The sequence below is a fragment of the Lissotriton vulgaris genome, unplaced genomic scaffold, assembly GCF_964263255.1.
Source record: "Lissotriton vulgaris unplaced genomic scaffold, aLisVul1.2 SCAFFOLD_1815, whole genome shotgun sequence".
Lineage (NCBI taxonomy): Eukaryota > Metazoa > Chordata > Amphibia > Caudata > Salamandridae > Lissotriton > Lissotriton vulgaris.
In genome coordinates, this window is record NW_028252187.1 from 13,702 (window position 1) to 32,053 (window position 18,352).

Consider the following 18,352-nt stretch of genomic DNA (forward strand, 5'->3'; position numbering starts at 1 on the left):
AGAGAAACGGGGAGTCTACCGTAACTGGAGCAATTGTGAATAGAATAGGTTTGGAAATGGGGTTTATCACCAGATTTCCCGAGAATCCCACTGAAACATTATGGTGCCCGACAGAGCAGCCCCTGGGACCAGAGAACGAGAAATAGAACTATTCATCGCACCTGTATCAACTTAAAACTTTTCAGATGTCCCCATCAAATGCGCTTTTACATAAGGACCTTGCTGATCAACGGGTACTGACACCTGGCCCACACTCTGTCCTTGGCTGTCCTATGTATAGGCATACCCTTCGGTTGCATCCATCGCCGAATCCTAATTATAGTACTGCCTACCTCTCGGATTATCGAAATAATTATTTTCTGATCCGACGTGCGTTGCCTCTTCTCGTCGTGTATCACTGCGATCCACACCACCTCGACCTCTTCCTCTCATAGCCCCATTCAGAGTCAACTACAATGGACACTGAAATCGCCAATGCCCTTCTTCCTTACAGTAAGCGCATTGGTTTGGTCCCAAAACAACAGCAGGCCCTCCGCCTTGTCTGGTTCCCAACCCCCTCGGGACGAACCCTCTAACGCCTCTCTCTCTGCCTCGTCCTCGAACGACTTGTTGCAACAACACCCACGTCTTAAGATCTTTCATTTTCTTTTCCATATTATCCTTACTCTAATTTTCTCTATGTTCATATTATTGGGCCATACTCAATATTACAGAGGGCGTAGACATAGTCCAGCTACTTTCAGCAGCTTGTAGCCGCGCAGAAACTTCCGGTAACAAATTGGTCACAAAACGATTAACAAATAAGCGTACACTGCCCTCCAATGATAAATCCTGTCCACTAAAGTCAATGAATACACCTTCAAATCTAGTGAAGAAATCAGAAATGCTTTTGTCTTTCTTCCGCTTACATGCTGTCAATTTATCCCAATCCACCTTACGGGGGGGAATTAAGGAATGCATGTAAGTAAAAGTATGGCCAGTTAACATAGTTTGAGTTTTGTTTTATCACGAGGCTTACATTCCTTATCCCAATCTTTTATCTGTTCCTGTGTTCCTCCTAACTCCTGAACATGCTCCTGATCATGCACCTGACGCTATATATCAACAGGGACTAGCAATGCAAAAAATAGCTCTATATCAGCTAGAGTCAAAATGGCTGAGGAAGCCGCTTCTGTGAGTTCTTTATAATAAGCTGTGGGATTCTAACGGGGTCAGGTAGTTGTGATTTTAGTGAGAGGACTTCACTCCTCTTCCAGGGGGTGTAAACCCATTTACCCTGCACTTGTGGCACTACACGAGGTCTACTCACTACATCCTGATAATTTTTTAATTCCGGTATTTCAGGGTGAAAGATAGGATGGTGTGAGGTGGCGTCCCCGCGGCCCCCCCAGGAGGGCCGCTCTACCCCGCACATACCTCAGTCTTTTCCACCACCGGGACTACAAACGCGCATACCATACCACATGGTGAAGACAGGACTCGGCAAACCGGCCATAACCCACAAGGCTCCGCCCTTCTCTCTTCCCCAGGGACCAACCAGAACCACGAGCCCGGAGGAAGCATATCCCTCCGACCCCGGAAGTCCCGCCCTAGGGGCAGAGTCAGAACAGGATAAAAACGGGATCCGAGAAGAGCACCCCGTCGGAGTATCGTGGCAGGAGACTCGGACTGGAGCTGGAGAAGGAGAGCAGACGTGTGACGAAGAGGTGTGGACCGAAGAGTGGTGGAGCCCATAGGAGGTGGCTGAAGAGCGGCCGTAACTCACTTGGAGAGTTACGGCGGACCGGGTGAGTGTCTTAAGCCTTCCTTACCCCTACTCACTAGGAGTCCTGGTAAAGCCCTGTAAATAACCCCTTCTCTTTAGCCTCACGGCCCCTGCACTGTAGTATACTTGTATAGCACTCACACTGTTTGAGTGACCCCCGTGTCCCGATCCCCGCACATCCATTCCCGACACCCTTTCTAAAAACCTTCCTTGTGTTCCGGTCTCCCTGTACCTTCCTTTCCTCACGATCTCGTTTCTCTTCCCCTCCCTTCACTGCCCGGGTGACGGTGTTCGGTATAGCGTCAAATCACCAGGATAAGACTAACGGTCCTTTTGTTTCTCTCTCTTACTGCCCTCCGTGGAACTCCCCTACATCGGAGCTTTCGTTGGAGAATCGTAGACGCAGGACTACACCCAAGACCCAGAGCGGACTGCGAACCTGGAACCCTCCTTGCATCCCTTTTGTTGTGACATTAATTCTGCCTCCTTGTAAAATAAACCTACAGTATAGCCCACTACATACGGCCTCCTCGCCTGCTTTTCCGGCCCGCAGATCGCCCACCGTTACATCTGGTGTCAGAAGTGGGATGGACCCCGTCCGGTGTTAACAGGAACTAGCCAACCCCTGTCCTTCTCTTTTGACCCTTGTGTCGACCCTGAACTACCTCCTACTCTAGTCCAGGAACTCCGCAAAGCCCTAGGGCCCCTTCAGAGAGTCTTCTCTTCTTCTCCAGGTCGAACCAGTATTACTGAGCATGCCATCGAAACCGAACCAGGAAGGGTTGTCCATTTGCGTCCCTATAGAGTACCCGAGGCCCGTCGGGCCGTTATAAGGCAGGAGATAGAAGACATGCAAAAGATGGGAATAATAGAGCCCTCAGTTAGCGACTGGAATTCCCCTATCGTCCTTGTCCCAAAACCAGACGGGTCGGTCCGCTTCTGCATTGACTTTCGGGAGGTTAACAAAATATCCACATTTGACACCTATCCCTTGCCCCGGGTTGACGAAATGATAGAGAGGATAGGGAAGGCGAAGTATATATCCACCCTGGATCTCTGTAAAGGGTACTGGCAGATACCTCTCAGGGAAAAAGACAAGAAAAAGACAGCCTTCTCCACCCCTGAGGGGTTATACCAGTTCCTAGTCATGCCCTTTGGTCTTCACGGCGCGCCCGCCACCTTTCAGCGTGCAATGAATCATGTTCTAAGACCCCATGCACAGTACGCGGGCGCTTATCTAGACGACATCGTCATATTCAGCGATAACTGGCCACAACATGTGAGACATCTATGTAGTGTTGTCACTTCCCTGGGCTCTTTTGGATTCGCCATTAACCCCGCCAAAACCACTCTGGCGGCGAAGACTGTCAAATACCTGGGGTATCTTCTGGAGGATGGACTAATAAGACCCCAGGAAAGCAAAACCGTGGCTATCAGGTCCCTGTCCTTTCCCCAAACAAAAAAAGACCTTCGAGCATTTTTAGGGCTTCTCGGATATTATCGGCGGTTCGTGCCCAATTTCTCCCAGAGAGCCGCCGCCCTGACGGATCTTCTGAAGAAGACGAACCACTCTGATGAGTTGTTACAAAACCCCTCTCCCGAAGCCTGGCACGCGTTCACAGATCTAAAAGACTCCTTGACCTCAAGCCCTGTTTTGATACCCCCTGACTACTCCTTGCCCTTTATCCTACAAACAGACGCTTCCGAACATAGGCTGGGGGCGGTGCTGTCCCAGAAAGATTCCTTAGGTAACGAAAGACCCATTCTCTATGTAAGTCGAAAACTGTTTCCCAGGGAAAAACATTATGCTGTGGTGGAAAAAGAAGCCCTGGCCATAAAATGGGCGATAGACAACCTACGATACTACTTGGAGGGCAGAGACTTTGTCCTCTATACTGACCACGCCCCCTTGGAGTGGATGGCCCGGAACAAAGGTCAGAACGAGCGGGTCCTCCGTTGGTTTCTCTCCCTTCAGCCGTTTCACTTCAGAACTTTACACCGAAAAGGGTCAGACCAGGGCAATGCCGATTATCTGTCACGCTACCCTCATACTCCATCCAGTACAAGAAGGACAGCTAGGGGAAGGGTATGTGAGGTGGCGTCCCCGCGGCCCCCCCAGGAGGGCCGCTCTACCCCGCACATACCTCAGTCTTTTCCACCACCGGGACTACAAACGCGCATACCATACCACATGGTGAAGACAGGACTCGGCAAACCGGCCATAACCCACAAGGCTCCGTCCTTCTCTCTTCCCCAGGGACCAACCAGAACCACGAGCCCGGAGGAAGCATATCCCTCCGACCCCGGAAGTCCCGCCCTAGGGGCAGAGTCAGAACAGGATAAAAACGGGATCCGAGAAGAGCACCCCGTCGGAGTATCGTGGCAGGAGACTCGGACTGGAGCTGGAGAAGGAGAGCAGACGTGTGATGAAGAGGTGTGGACCGAAGAGTGGTGGAGCCCACAGGAGGTGGCTGAAGAGCGGCCGTAACTCACTTGGAGAGTTACGGCGGACCGGGTGAGTGTCTTAAGCCTTCCTTACCCCTACTCACTAGGAGTCCTGGTAAAGCCCTGTAAATAACCCCTTCTCTTTAGCCTCACGGCCCCTGCACTGTAGTATACTTGTATAGCACTCGCACTGTTTGAGTGACCCCCGTGTCCCGATCCCCGCACATCCATTCCCGACACCCTTTCTAAAAACCTTCCTTGTGTTCCGGCCTCCCTGTACCTTCCTTTCCTCACGATCTCGTTTCTCTTCCCCTCCCTTCACTGCCCGGGTGACGGTGTTCGGGATAGCGTCAGATCACCAGGATAAGACTAACGGTCCTTTTGTTTCTCTCTCTTACTGCCCTCCGTGGAACTCCCCTACATCGGAGCTCTCGTTGGAGAATCGTAGACGCAGGACTACACCCAAGACCCAGAGCGGACTGCGAACCTGGAACCCTCCTTGCATCCCTTTTGTTGTGACATTGATTCTGCCTCCTTGTAAAATAAACCTACAGTATAGCCCACTACATACGGCCTCCTCGCCTGCTTTTCCGGCCCGCAGATCGCCCACCGTTACAGATGGACTTCTCGCATAGGGTGCTGAGAGTCCCATGAGGAACATTTTTGGTGCATCCGCCCTCGATAACTTAATAAAGCCTCAACATTTTTGTACACTTCCTCTGGTCTAAGTTCAGACTTATGAGCCCTGTCCTGAATATCATACAGCACTTGGGGGGCCATTCCTCCTGCAAAACACTGTTCCCATAAAGTAATAAGACATGGGGCCATGTGTTTCAGGGCATGTTCCTGCATAACAGGCTCAAAGTCTCGGAGCGTGCCCCATATATCAGTTACAGTATTAATAGGATGTTGCATCCACTGGTATGACTGATTTTCAACCATCTGTTTCTCATTTAGTCCTACAGTCGAACGAGTAAATAACTTTCATGTGCCAACAGCTAGAGGTGGGGTCGTGCTCGCGTACTGGTGAGCCCAAGCAAGGGTAGGGGAAGACGAAACAGCTGTGGACATAACTGAAGACGGCAACGTAACAGGCCATAAAGTAGCCGTCTCAGACACAGAGGGAGATAAAACAGAGGAAGTTCCCGGAAAGACAGGGTGTGGAAAATTAATATAGTTTAGTGAACATTATCTACGCCATCTTGCCTTTTTCCGATGCCACACTTTTCGTCATGCACATCCGCCATATTTTAGCCGTTACGATCAGAATCACCCTCACGAAAGACCCCCATGCACCGGTCATTCCCACTCTCACATGCCTTACGCGTAAGCAGCAGCCATTTTAAACACCATGGCCTCCCTGCCCCTCGCTGATAGCCAGCACGTCTCTCTCTCTCTCTCTCTCTCTCTCTCTCTCTCTCTCTCTCTCTCTCTCCTAACCTCGCAAGCATCCCCCGCATGCTGACAAACCCCCCGCTCTCTCATGCCTTGGGTCATAGACCCCTCTTCAGCGCAGCTCCGCCACAGAATCCCATCCTGTTCCCAGCGCGACACCTCCCTTCATTCCTTTCATGGTCTCAGATCCTTTTGATGCAAACCCCCTTTTCCTGCGTCCCCGTTTGTCTTCCTTATTCCCAGGCCACCACCTGGCCCTGCGGATACTGTTTATTACCCCGTACAGTAGGAAGCTTCCCCTCCCCATCAAAAGACCCTCGAGCCGATCAAAGCCCCCACCCTATGAGATCCGATCAACCCCATGCATTCCGTGAATCGGCGGAATGCCCTGCTGCGTGACAATCACCACCTGTTGTGACCGGGGTGGGGAATTCAACTGTAAATGTATGTGGGAACGGGCCTGTAGGGGAGATTCCGAGGATGTTCTTTCAAATATCAAAATGTGGCAAGAATGTGTTACGTGTAATAAAGGTCATAAACCCTAGTATAAGAGGCCAGGCCTCAGAAATGTGGTTAGAGCACCTCGTGACGATACTTGCTGTCTGAATTGATGTGTTCTCCTCCGGAGAGAATAAAACCCTTGTTTCCTGCCTTCCAGTCTCCAGCGCCTGCTTCTTCATTGATTAATATTGGTGGGTCATAGAGGCGACACCGCCGGGCAACACAAAAGGGTCTTTGGTTACTGGTTGTCTTTGAACCCCTTTTTACAATTGGCGTCCCAAACGTGGGGCCCATCAGCGACTCGTGGATCCAGTGGGAGAGGTCCTGACGACAGAGTGAACGACTGCAACGATCGGAAGGTACCCTGTCCGATAGACCCTTGTCTGACAGCCGATCATCCGAACTTCACTGGTTCCGAACAGACCTCTCCCGAGTGATCTGCGGTCCTGACTGGGAACCATCAGGAGTGCCACGTGGATTACGAAGAGAAGAGGACGATCGGGCGCTGGATTCGGAAGACAAGAAACTATCCATGCGGTCCGGGTAAGGTCGTGTAAACACGACGAATTGCGAAAGTGATTGATAATTGAAATTGATTGATAATTGATGAGAAAATACTAGTATTACTTTTTGTTAATTTATTTGGAGATTCGCTGTCTGCAAACGGAGAAACAACAGGCTCTCCCTTTATAAACCGCGAAGGATAGGCACGCATCCGTCGGACCTATCTTTCTCCCCCTCTGAACAATTGCCCCTCCCCCATTGATTAACTGTTATAGATTGTTTTCTGGAGACTCTCTGTCTGCAAACAGGGAAGATTAGGTCCCCTCTTTGCAGATAGTGAAAGGGTAGGTGACGCGGACCTTTGCGAGCCTACTTATTCTCCCCATTGACCATATTGATTTTTTATTTTTGACCTAACATTGATTGCTCAAGATTGGTTCATGAGGTATTCACTACCTGCAAACAACGTAGAATAGAAATATTCCGTCTAGTCTTTGCGAGCAGTGATAAGATAGGTAGTGCTGACTATTATCCCATTGTGATCCGTCATGCCTGTCTTCTCCCCCCTGGTTAGTAGCCTGTTTTACCCGGACCGCTTATTAGAGGTGAACCATCCGGCTCCGCTGGAAGGCACCCCTAATAAGGACATGTTCATGAAGCATGGATTGATCGCTATAGCCTATAGTGAGCTGTGGCATAAATATACGAAAAGAGATCGAGAAAGTCAGTGGCCACTGAGAGGATCCTTCGATCTTAACAAAATAGAAACGGTAGAAATAGCCCTTCGTAGGAATGAAACAACACCTATTATGCTCGATAGTCTCGGCATGTGGCGCAAAGAAGCCACACGACGAAGGGAAAGCGACGAATTCAGAAAAGGTGAAGGGACACGGCGGACAACCCTCCAAACGTCTAGTAGGCAAAGGGAAGGGCCGGCGATGGCACAGCTCCAAGGAGTAGACATGAAAAGGGAACGGTATAAAGGGATGTGTCGACAGGACAACCCCGGGACGCGACGACCCGAAAGTAATCCCCCGACACTATGCACAGGTCGAACAGATTTAAAACAAAACCAATGTGCCTTCTGTAGACGTCTCGGGCACTGGAAAGCCCAATGCCCGACTCTGCAGAGCATAGGTAAGAACAAAGGGTCGACAGAAAGAACAGGCCGGCAGAAAGGGAAAAGGCGCGAGATAAAAACCAATCAGACTAGTGCAGACGGAGCAGATAGAACCACCCCATTTGATTATGCTCGATGGCATAGGTTTCGTCAGACCAATTTTAACGACATGTTAGAGTTCTGGGACTGATTGCTCTCTGTTGCCCCCCCCCCCACTCTGAAAAACAAACACAATTACAGGCCAGTGTAAACAACCCCCCGTTAGAGAAAGGACTCAAGGAAGCCAAAAACGTCTATTATATAACTTAGGGTTTTATTACGGTAAAGAAAACACACAACCAACGGTAAATAGAATAACTAGTAGAACTCTCTCTAAAACAAACTGTACTAATAGGAAAAATACAAAACATATTATGCTCACTCCGGAAGTCCTCGAAATATAACAGTTCGATGGTCCCGCCCACCTGAAACACATAGCACGTGTGGGGCGGGGCCTGCCAGCAGCCATGGACCAAAGGAGATCACCGGCGGGAAGGTACCGGAGACTCCACAAAGCAGGCAATGAAATGGTCTTCCCATACTGCCCTTCCAGGGATGGCGTCCCCCGGGCCGCGAGTAGGGAGGGGGCGGATGCAAATGGCCCCCTCCCTCGTATCTCCTGGTCCGGCCATCACGAATTCCTCCATCGAACGGATGCAGGGTGGGCGGGGAGGGAGAGGCGACACGGACGAGCCCTCTCCCGCCTCCGCAGGTAGGAGGCCTCCCTGCCCTGGTCCGGCGCAGATGTCCTCCAGCCGGACGACGGCCATATACCTGCGCTGCACAGAACATTACTATGTCCGGTTGGTATATGTTCGCAGCACAGGACATACAATGTCCGGCGGGCATACCTGAATAACGCCGGACGTACAATGGTCCCCCAAGAGTCGGAACCAGGGGTGTAGGGTGGTCATCATGTGCACCCCTGGTTCGAAGGGACGGCGTAGGATGCGCCGGGAGAAGGAGGCGGCACGGACGAGCCTCCCTCACCTCCCCAGATGAAGGCTCCACTGCTGCACCCTGGCGCCCCGAACCAAAATGTCCTGCTCCAACAGCATGATGCTCTGCCATTTTCGCCACAAGAAGTTTCTTCCACTCCTGGAAGATACGACGGAGGGCGGCTGCCGCAGGATCTCAAAATGGCGTCTGGGCCCTCGGAAGGCGGGTCTAGGCCTCTGGAGTAACTTTGTCCGAAATTGCCACTCGGTCATTTGCCCACCTGGGTGTAAGCCCCCACCATCGACAACCATCCCCTCGACTTTGAAGATTCTACCAAAGTCCCAAGAGCCCTCAGCCCCTTCAGGCTTCCGGTGGGGAACAGCTGCATTGATCACTAATGAAATAACCGCGGCACAGCAACAAGATGGCGGTGCTCTCGTGTCTGCATCAGCTTCCGTCTGAACCACCCAGGAACATTATGGGCTAACAAACTCGAGTAAGTTCCGGCTGAACATCAACATGACCCGGTAAGAAAGACTCTATCCCCCTCCCTCTCTTGATTGACGGCCCACGCCACCAGCCCCTCTGTTAGCACAGTTTTTTTTGAACTGCCGAAAGGGACCCTGGTCCAACCGCCAAATCGCTGGAGACATTTTCTGCCCTTGATGCTACTTCCGGACTAAAACCGGCCTCGCCCAAAATGGCGCCGGTATCAATAGGAACTAACGGAAGCCTCGTGGTGTTCCGTAGCTAATGAAACTTGATGTACTAAGATTTATATACGAACCTTTGCACACTTGATGAAAAAGGGGGGAGGGTTCGCTTGACAAACATTTGAAAGGGGTTCCGTAAAAATGTTGATTTCAATGAACGATTTATTTTGATATTTATTGTAACTGGTACATAACGCCGCTTATGATGCACACCCATGGTATACATCTAGGAAATGTGATTACAATGAGCTTGACTGTGTTTCCATTTATGGACTGAAATGCCCCTGATCCCTCATCACGCAATGAAACGTTTTTAGTTACTTGCAAATAATTAATTAGGCCTTTTTAACATGTTCTTGTGCCGCGAAATAACCTCCCTACTGTATGTGCTTCCATCGTCGACATGTCCGACCAGAATATGATTGCACTCTCACATTTTATGTACTGAACGATTATGCAAATAAAAGTCTTCCAAACTATGAATAGGCATCACATGCTTTTGTGAATGTGGGAATTGGTGGGAGGGTTTTCTCTGTGCGCAACCGTTCTGCTCTTTTTTTTAAGGTTATCTGGAAAATGGTTGTTCGACCCTGAATTGATGATCGAATCAAAAGGTATGATACGCTGCCTCCAAAATATGCAACTAAGATGTGTGAACTAATGTATGAAGAAGGACCTCGACTTCTGAGAATGGGTAAAGTAATGCGGTATGATTGTTAAAATGTTATAAAGGCATGGTGGTCGAAAATACTAAGGGACAGGGTTGACCGAAGAACTGATATGCCTTAGAACATCACAGCTTTGGGAATGATTTAAGGATCCTGATGACCAGATACATCTCCAAAACCGGGTACCTCTCGCTAGGCGCCTCTGATTCCTTTTTGGCGTTTCCCTACACACGATCCATAATGCCACCTTCGAAACCCCCCATGAACCACCTATCACACTGCCCGCCCCCTTGACTTCAGAAACCAAGACCCTAAGGGTTATATCCCGAGGAGATAAGTACGAGTATGTGGTAAGTAAAGGACTTTCTTGACCGTACATTTGATGTGCTCGAATGTTGTTCCCCCTTCCTTTTCCTCCCTTTTTCCTCTGCAGGTTACATTGGAGTCCCGATTAGGGCATCGTAAGGGATCTGGAGCCGCGTCGCGTCCGATGCATGAAAACGGACTAACGCTGCAAGACGACGCAAAAAGACGCCCTACCCAATGCGCGACCTTTTTTGTACCTAACCTAATGCTCTTCCGTCCCAAAAACTGCATGCTTTCTACATCCTAACACAGACCCGAAACGACTAACGTTGGGTAACGCACTGAATAGCCCAAACAATACACGGTCATTCTCCATGTCACACGTGTACTGTCTGGCCTATTGTTTCTCTCTCTCTCTCTCTCTCTCTTTTTCACCCCTCCACACTCTCCCTCTTCCTGGCGACTGACACCTAATTGGCGAACCTGGTGCACCTCCTGATTGGCCCCAAATACCACAAGTATTTGCACAAATTCGTCCTAACTAAAACTGTATCGATGCCACGTTACTACCTCTCCTTTTTCTGCTAAATGTGGATGAAATTTAAATTGGCCAAAAGGAAAGGGACAGGTAAGACGACTAAGGTTCCCTGAATTTGACCCACAGTCAGGGAGCTATTTGTCAGTGGCTTCTATGATAAAAATGTGTCTGTAGTAATGCGACCTTCCCCATTCCAAATTGTCTCCATACCCCAAGCAGTAAGAAATGATCGAGACACCCCCGTCTTCCCAGAATGCCCCCAGTTTGGTATCAGCTGCCCTGAACGAGAATCTGAAAAACGCCCCTTGCTCCAATTCGCCGTGTTCCTATCGTTTCCCATAAGATCCCACCCGCCCCAAGGATAAGTTTGATAATAATCGCAAGCCCCCCCCCCCCCGAGTTTTTGTAGTAACCAGGTTGCGGGAATGTATATAGAAAGTTAGAAAGATGTGTGCAAAGTTAAAATTAACTCGAAAACCGAAAGAACTTGTTGCAGTAAACCTTGTTGAAAATAGGATGTTTTGATGTAATGGAGAGTCGTTTAGCCTATGTTCATCCCTCAAAAGGATGCCTATCAGACTATGGTGAATAGCATGTTGCACTTTTTCGTAAGGTAACAAAGCCCTGAAGACCGGCCTAGCCTTGCAAGACTCGTACTAGGGAAATGGGTCTCTACCAGAAGAACTGACATCTACTGTAATAGACGAATGCAATGAATGGGTACCAGACCTCGTACCACGACAAATGAATGTAATAACCAACAAAAACACCCATCCATTGTTTACATGTTGGCTGCAAATCTCAATGTAGTGGGTGTTTACCCCAGTTGCTTAGTGTTGGGAGAGAAATAGGTTTACGTAATTACCTTCTTCTGCAAAATCTCTAAAGACTTTCTTTTCAGACTCATTTAAGGGTACCACTGTCGGAGGAGAAAGAGACCGGATGTGGGAGCACGCGGCCTGACTGCGGATCGTGGAACCTCAGCGACGGAGGCCAAGGCGAGACCACAGCAGTAAGGAGTCGCAGGATGAGGCACTGTGTCAGACAAAGCTAAGGAAAGGGCTGACCTGAAACCCCTGCTCTATGATCAGCGTGTGCCAAAAAGTCCCCGCTCTCTGAACCTGGTTATGGACCCGCCTGTCTCAAATTCTCCGTCCCCCTGATCTGTTCCCAACTTGGCCCTGCTCCATCCCCTCCTCCTCCGACCTACCATAAGGACTGTTCACACACACACCTTTCCATCTGAACTTCCAAGTTCCACCAAAATCCTACTGAGCTATCCTGAGAAGGGTATTCCCTGCGTCAAAAGGGAGGGAGCTCCGACTAAGTAGACCACGAACTATGTTAATCTCAGAACGGTGACCTAGAACTCCACCAAAGGTCACCCCTAAAGAGAAGATGAACGAAGTATGTGGTTCTACCCGCTGCTGAACGCCTCGATGATGATGGAAGCAACAGGAAATACCCACCACAGAGACTCAAGAAACAAACAGACCCCACAACTCAAAGACTGTCGCACTTTTCATCACAATCCTTCCTCTGCCTCCTAATAACTATGCTCTGGGTCACGGAAGAAAATGCGCCTGCTTCAAAACCGTAACGCATTTCTCCTATGAGGTCTGGCGAAACAAAAACAAAATGTACCCCAGCCCGCAGACCTCCAACGGCTCAATCCACACGAACATTCCTGTTGACAGAACGAATTGTAATCCGGGTGCTTAACAGTGCCAACAGAAGACGACAAAGACACTGTGAACTCTGATTTTTATTTTTATTATATCTCATTTCTCTCCCAACCACCATTGGATTGACTATGCTCTCGCCGAGTACAAAAAGGGCTTACTTATATGATAACTTACCAGTTCCAATCCCAAATGACTATAAGTATCTTTGATCTGTACCCAACGCCCTCGCTACATAACTCTAGTCTGACATTGCAATACTATGACTTTTTCTGCAACCAACTTAACGATGAACCCGCCTACTAGATGATGAGATTTTTCAATGTGATATTTATAATGTGATGTTTATGTACAGTTCATTTGCCTAAGTCCCCTCTCCATTACTTATGACCGCTGCAATAGGTATAGATAGGAAATAGGCCAGCAAGATGTCTTGGAAATGTTAAAGGGAGGACTGTGGAAAATTAATATAGTTTAGTGAACATTATCTACGCCATCTTGCCTTTTTCCGATGCCACACTTTTCGTCATGCACATCCGCCATATTTTAGCCGTTACGATCAGAATCACCCTCACGAAAGACCCCCATGCACCGGTCATTCCCACTCTCACATGCCTTACGCGTAAGCAGCAGCCATTTTAAACACCATGGCCTCCCTGCCCCTCGCTGATAGCCAGCGCGTCTCTCTCTCTCTCTCTCTCTCTCTCTCTCTCTCTCTCTCTCTCTCTCTCCTAACCTCGCAAGCATCCCCCGCATGCTGACAAACCCCCCGCTCTCTCATGCCTTGGGTCATAGACCCCTCTTCAGCGCAGCTCCGCCACAGAATCCCATCCTGTTCCCAGCGCGACACCTCCCTTCATTCCTTTCATGGTCTCAGATCCTTTTGATGCAAACCCCCTTTTCCTGCGTCCCCGTTTGTCTTCCTTATTCCCAGGCCACCACCTGGCCCTGCGGATACTGTTTATTACCCCGTACAGTAGGAAGCTTCCCCTCCCCATCAAAAGACCCTCGAGCCGATCAAAGCCCCCACCCTATGAGATCCGATCAACCTCATGCATTCCGTGAATCGGCGGAATGCCCTGCTGCGTGACAATCACCACCTGTTGTGACCGGGGTGGGGAATTCAACTGTAAATGTATGTGGGAACGGGCCTGTAGGGGAGATTCCGAGGATGTTCTTTCAAATATCAAAATGTGGCAAGAATGTGTTACGTGTAATAAAGGTCATAAACCCTAGTATAAGAGGCCAGGCCTCAGAAATGTGGTTAGAGCACCTCGTGACGATACTTGCTGTCTGAATTGATGTGTTCTCCTCCGGAGAGAATAAAACCCTTGTTTCCTGCCTTCCAGTCTCCAGCGCCTGCTTCTTCATTGATTAATATTGGTGGGTCATAGAGGCGACACCGCCGGGCAACACAAAAGGGTCTTTGGTTACTGGTTGTCTTTGAACCCCTTTTTACAAGGGGAGGAGGAAACAACAGGGGCAGAGGCTGAAGGGACCTTTACTTGAGTTGGGGGAACAACAGGATATATACGTTGTGGAGCATAAGGGGGAGGTGGACGAGTATCCAATAAATCCTCCATCTCACCCCTCCGCTTCAGTTCTAGCCACATAGGTCTTATCGCTACAATTATCGATGCACAAAACAAGCAAAGCAATATCCAGACAAAGCAACTCAGATAGCGCTACAACTGGGACAGCGCAAATGAAAACACAGTGCTTAAATCAGCTAAAGCGCTATAAATATTTCTAATACTCGACAATGCTTATCGCACTACAGCGCTATGACAGACAGCAGCCAGCATATTTTTTAAGAGCAGATCTGAGCAAAGAGCGCAGTCCAACGATACCAAACCAGAGCTGGGAGCGTGGGGAGCGACCGCTACTGAGAGCGTCAGGACGGTCACAGCGCTTCCGAGGTCGGGAGTAAGGCTATGCAGTCACTGGGAGGGAGGATCAGCTGGGAGGCGGGGGCGGGGTGTAGAGGACGGGCTCCGAGGCACAACAACAACAAAATGGCAGCAAAAGCGAAACTAGAGACAGGCTGGGGCACAAAGACAAATTAAAGAGCTTAGACAATGTGTTATGAAAGCGCTACAATTATCGATGCACAAAACAAGCAATGAAATATCCAGACAAAGCAACACAGATAGCGCTACAACTGGGACAGCGCAAATGAAAACACAGTGCTTAAATCAGCTAAAGCGCTATAAATATTTCTAATACTCGACAGTGCTTATCGCACTACAGCGCTATGACAGCCAGCAGCCAGCAGAGGAATCTAGGAATTTATTACAACTAAAAATTCAGGCTTTAACTTTGCAACGACAATCTAACCCCTCGAGTAATGTCCAAAATCAATTAAACGAAGCTAAACGGGAACTTAGTTCTAACCTATTCGCACAAAGTGAAGACATTTTCTGTAGACAATCACTAAAAATCTATGAGGAAAGTAATTTTACCGGTAAATTCTTAGCCTGGCAGCTCAAAGAGCAAGCCGCTGCAAATCAGATTCGTTCTTAAAAATGCCCTGTTACACATAGTGATATGTCACAGTCGGTGGCAATTGGCTCCATTATGCTCTCTCATTATCAAAACATCTATAGCAAACATCACGACATAGACCATCAAAGCTTTCTGATTTTTTGGGTAGATATGCTATGCCCTTTCTCTCACAAGTAGATCAGGACACAATGATGAGTCCATTCTCTAAGGAAGAATTGGAATTGGTAGTTAAGGACCTTCCACTTGGTAAGGCTTGTGGCCCGGACAGGCTCCCTGATGAATCTTTTAAGATCCTTTTTAGTTATTTTTCTGATTTGTTTTGCAATTGTTAAAATCTATGCTGAATGGTGGGCAAGCTCCAGATTCTTTTCGTGATGGTACGGCAGTGAGCTTCCTGAAGAAGGGGAAAGAATCTAAAGATCCCAACTCATATGGACCCATTACATTATTGAATTCAGATTACAAAATTACTACAAAACGACTCGTTTTAACACTATTGCTGCCGATTTAATTCACCCAGATCAAAATGGCTTCATTGCAGGTCGTCAATTAATTACGAACACACATTATTTGACCGAGGCGTTAGACTACTTTGAGACACGGGTGTTTCAGCTTTAATTTTACTGTTAGACGCAGAAAAAGCTTTGATTTGATCTGGGCAACACTTTTTATTATTTTAGAGCACTTTAGAATACCGCGACAAATTATTAGTTTAATTCAGAATTTGTACACCGTTGCCAAAGCCAATGTGATTATTAATTCTGTTATGGTGGGGTCAGTTTCAGTTAAAGGAGGCACGCGGCAAGGATGCCCTTTGTCATCTATTCTTTTTGCTTTTTTTATTGAGCCACTAGCTGTCGCTATTTGGAACTGTGTGAATGTTGCTCCACCGACTATTTCTATGGCCAAAATAAAATTATACACTGACGATATTATGTTATTAATTAAACCAGACTTGCAATCTCAAACTCATGCTTTACAGATTTTTGAAGAATTTGAGGCCTTAGTTGGCTATCGCATTAATAATAAAAAGACTGAAATTTTGGTCTGCGGGGGCTCAGACCCAGAACTACATCCAGACTTAAGCGTCTGTATCAATTCATGACACAAACAATTCTGGGGGTCCTGTTCTCTGCTTCAGTATTAGATTTATATACACTTAACTTTGATCCTCTTCTTCAGAAAGGTCGCTCCATGTTTGCCATGTGGAACCCATTGCCATTATCTATCTTGGACCGGGTTGCACTGATTAAAATGTCCGTACTTCCACTTTTTATTTTTTTATTTTTCACCATTCCTTCCTTTTTGCCCGGCACTTTCTTTTCAAAAGTAGAATCTCTGTTTTCAGGCTTTGTGTGGCGTAAAAATACTCCTCGTATTTAAATAGGTATACTCTATGCAGATACAGAGCAAGGAGGTCTTTCGCTACCAAATCTTAAAGACTACTATAATGCATACTTTGCACAATATTTGGATAGATTTAAAATTGAAATTCACGGGCAGGATATATTTATTAATTTATTTTTTGATCGAATTTGTCGTGAGGTTCAAAATCCCTGCCCCCTCCAGGTACCTAAATCACCTAAATTTGTTTGATATAAGACTATGAATTGTTTTTTTAAAAGACGGGATGCTATGCTTAAAAGATACTCTCTCCCGCAGATTAATTTAATGACCCCTTTAATGAATGTTTTCGTCTCTACAGGGATTAAAATTGGATCAGGAATAGTTGTAAACTGGGAACGTGCTGGGTTCAATATATTATTAGATTTTTTAAGGGATGGAACGTGGATAACTCAGGGAGAGATGTCACGTTTAATCCAGGCCAATTTTTTGTTAATAGGCTCTTATAGTTTGATTTATAAGACTTTGGCGCAATTGGACCCAAGGTGCATTAGCACCCCCACTCAGTTATGGAACGATCTTTTTCTGACTGTACAGGCTAGAAAACCCGAGGAATGGAGACGGTGCTTAGCACAAAGTAGGGAGGAGGATTTGAGTTTAAAAGCAATTAAAAAATGTCAGGAACAAGAGAACACCTGGAAGACCATTAATACATTCAATTTCAGTATATTGAGAGGTGCCAATTGGCGTAGAATGCTATTTTTTATCAAATGGCTTTTATATCGCACTCCGGTTGACATTGCCAAAATGTATACTAATACTTCAGCCAACTGTTTTAGATGCCTGCAAGTCCCTCCAGCCAATTGATCTCACATACTTGCACATTGCCTTAAAATTAAGCCGTTTTGGAATGAGATTTTCTTTTATCTTCAAACTTATTATAAGATTAGGATTACATGCAATGTTAAATTAATTTTATACGGTTATGACCCCGATCTCAAACTTGCAGACCACTTGGTAAAATTGATGTATATAGCGATGGCAGTGGCAAGATCATTGATATTACAGAATTGGCGGTCAACACAGGTTCCCTTGCTCCCGGAATGGTTTAAAAAAATGAAGAAAGTTAGAAAGAGTGAATTAATTTATGCACAACGAATAGGAGGGGTGAGAAAGTTTGATAAAATTTGGAGATCATATTTTGATTAAATATGGACAACAGTATTAAGATCAAACAGTATGTTTTTTCCGTTTTTCTTCGTAAATTTGGCCATAAGTTAAAATTTTGTAGTTTATGCTTGTATGCTCTGTTTCCATGACATCAAGAGCTTCAATAAAAAAAAATTAAAAAATTAAAAAATGTTTGAGAAGTAAATACAACTAGTAACCTATTGTCTTTTTTTATAAATCTGTTCCTTAATCTATTGTCTTTTTTTTAACTCTGTTCCTTTTTCACTAATTTCCTTTTTTTTTTTACTCTATTCCTCCATTAAGACCACAGCAGAGAGTCTGCGATGTTTAAATGTGTTGGTTGTGGAAAGAAACATTTGAATATCTATGCTTCGGGTGCATATAACTGAACTTAATAAATTCATAAAAATTAAAGAAGTGGCTAAATACAAAATATCCCTTTGTTAAAAAGACATGTGGTCATATGAAGGAGCCCTTCTTTATGTAATGTAATATGCTCTTATATAGCGCTCTGTCACCCGATGGGTATCCTGGCGCTGAGAGAGTTAGCCTTGATGACAACTAAATACTAGTCTGTGAGGCAGATACAGGGCAGATGGAAGCAAGATAAAACTGTATGCTGCTCCTCTCTTGGGAACAGCCAGGTTTTCAGTTTCTTCCTAAACTGCACAAGACTATCAGTTTGTCTGATATCCAT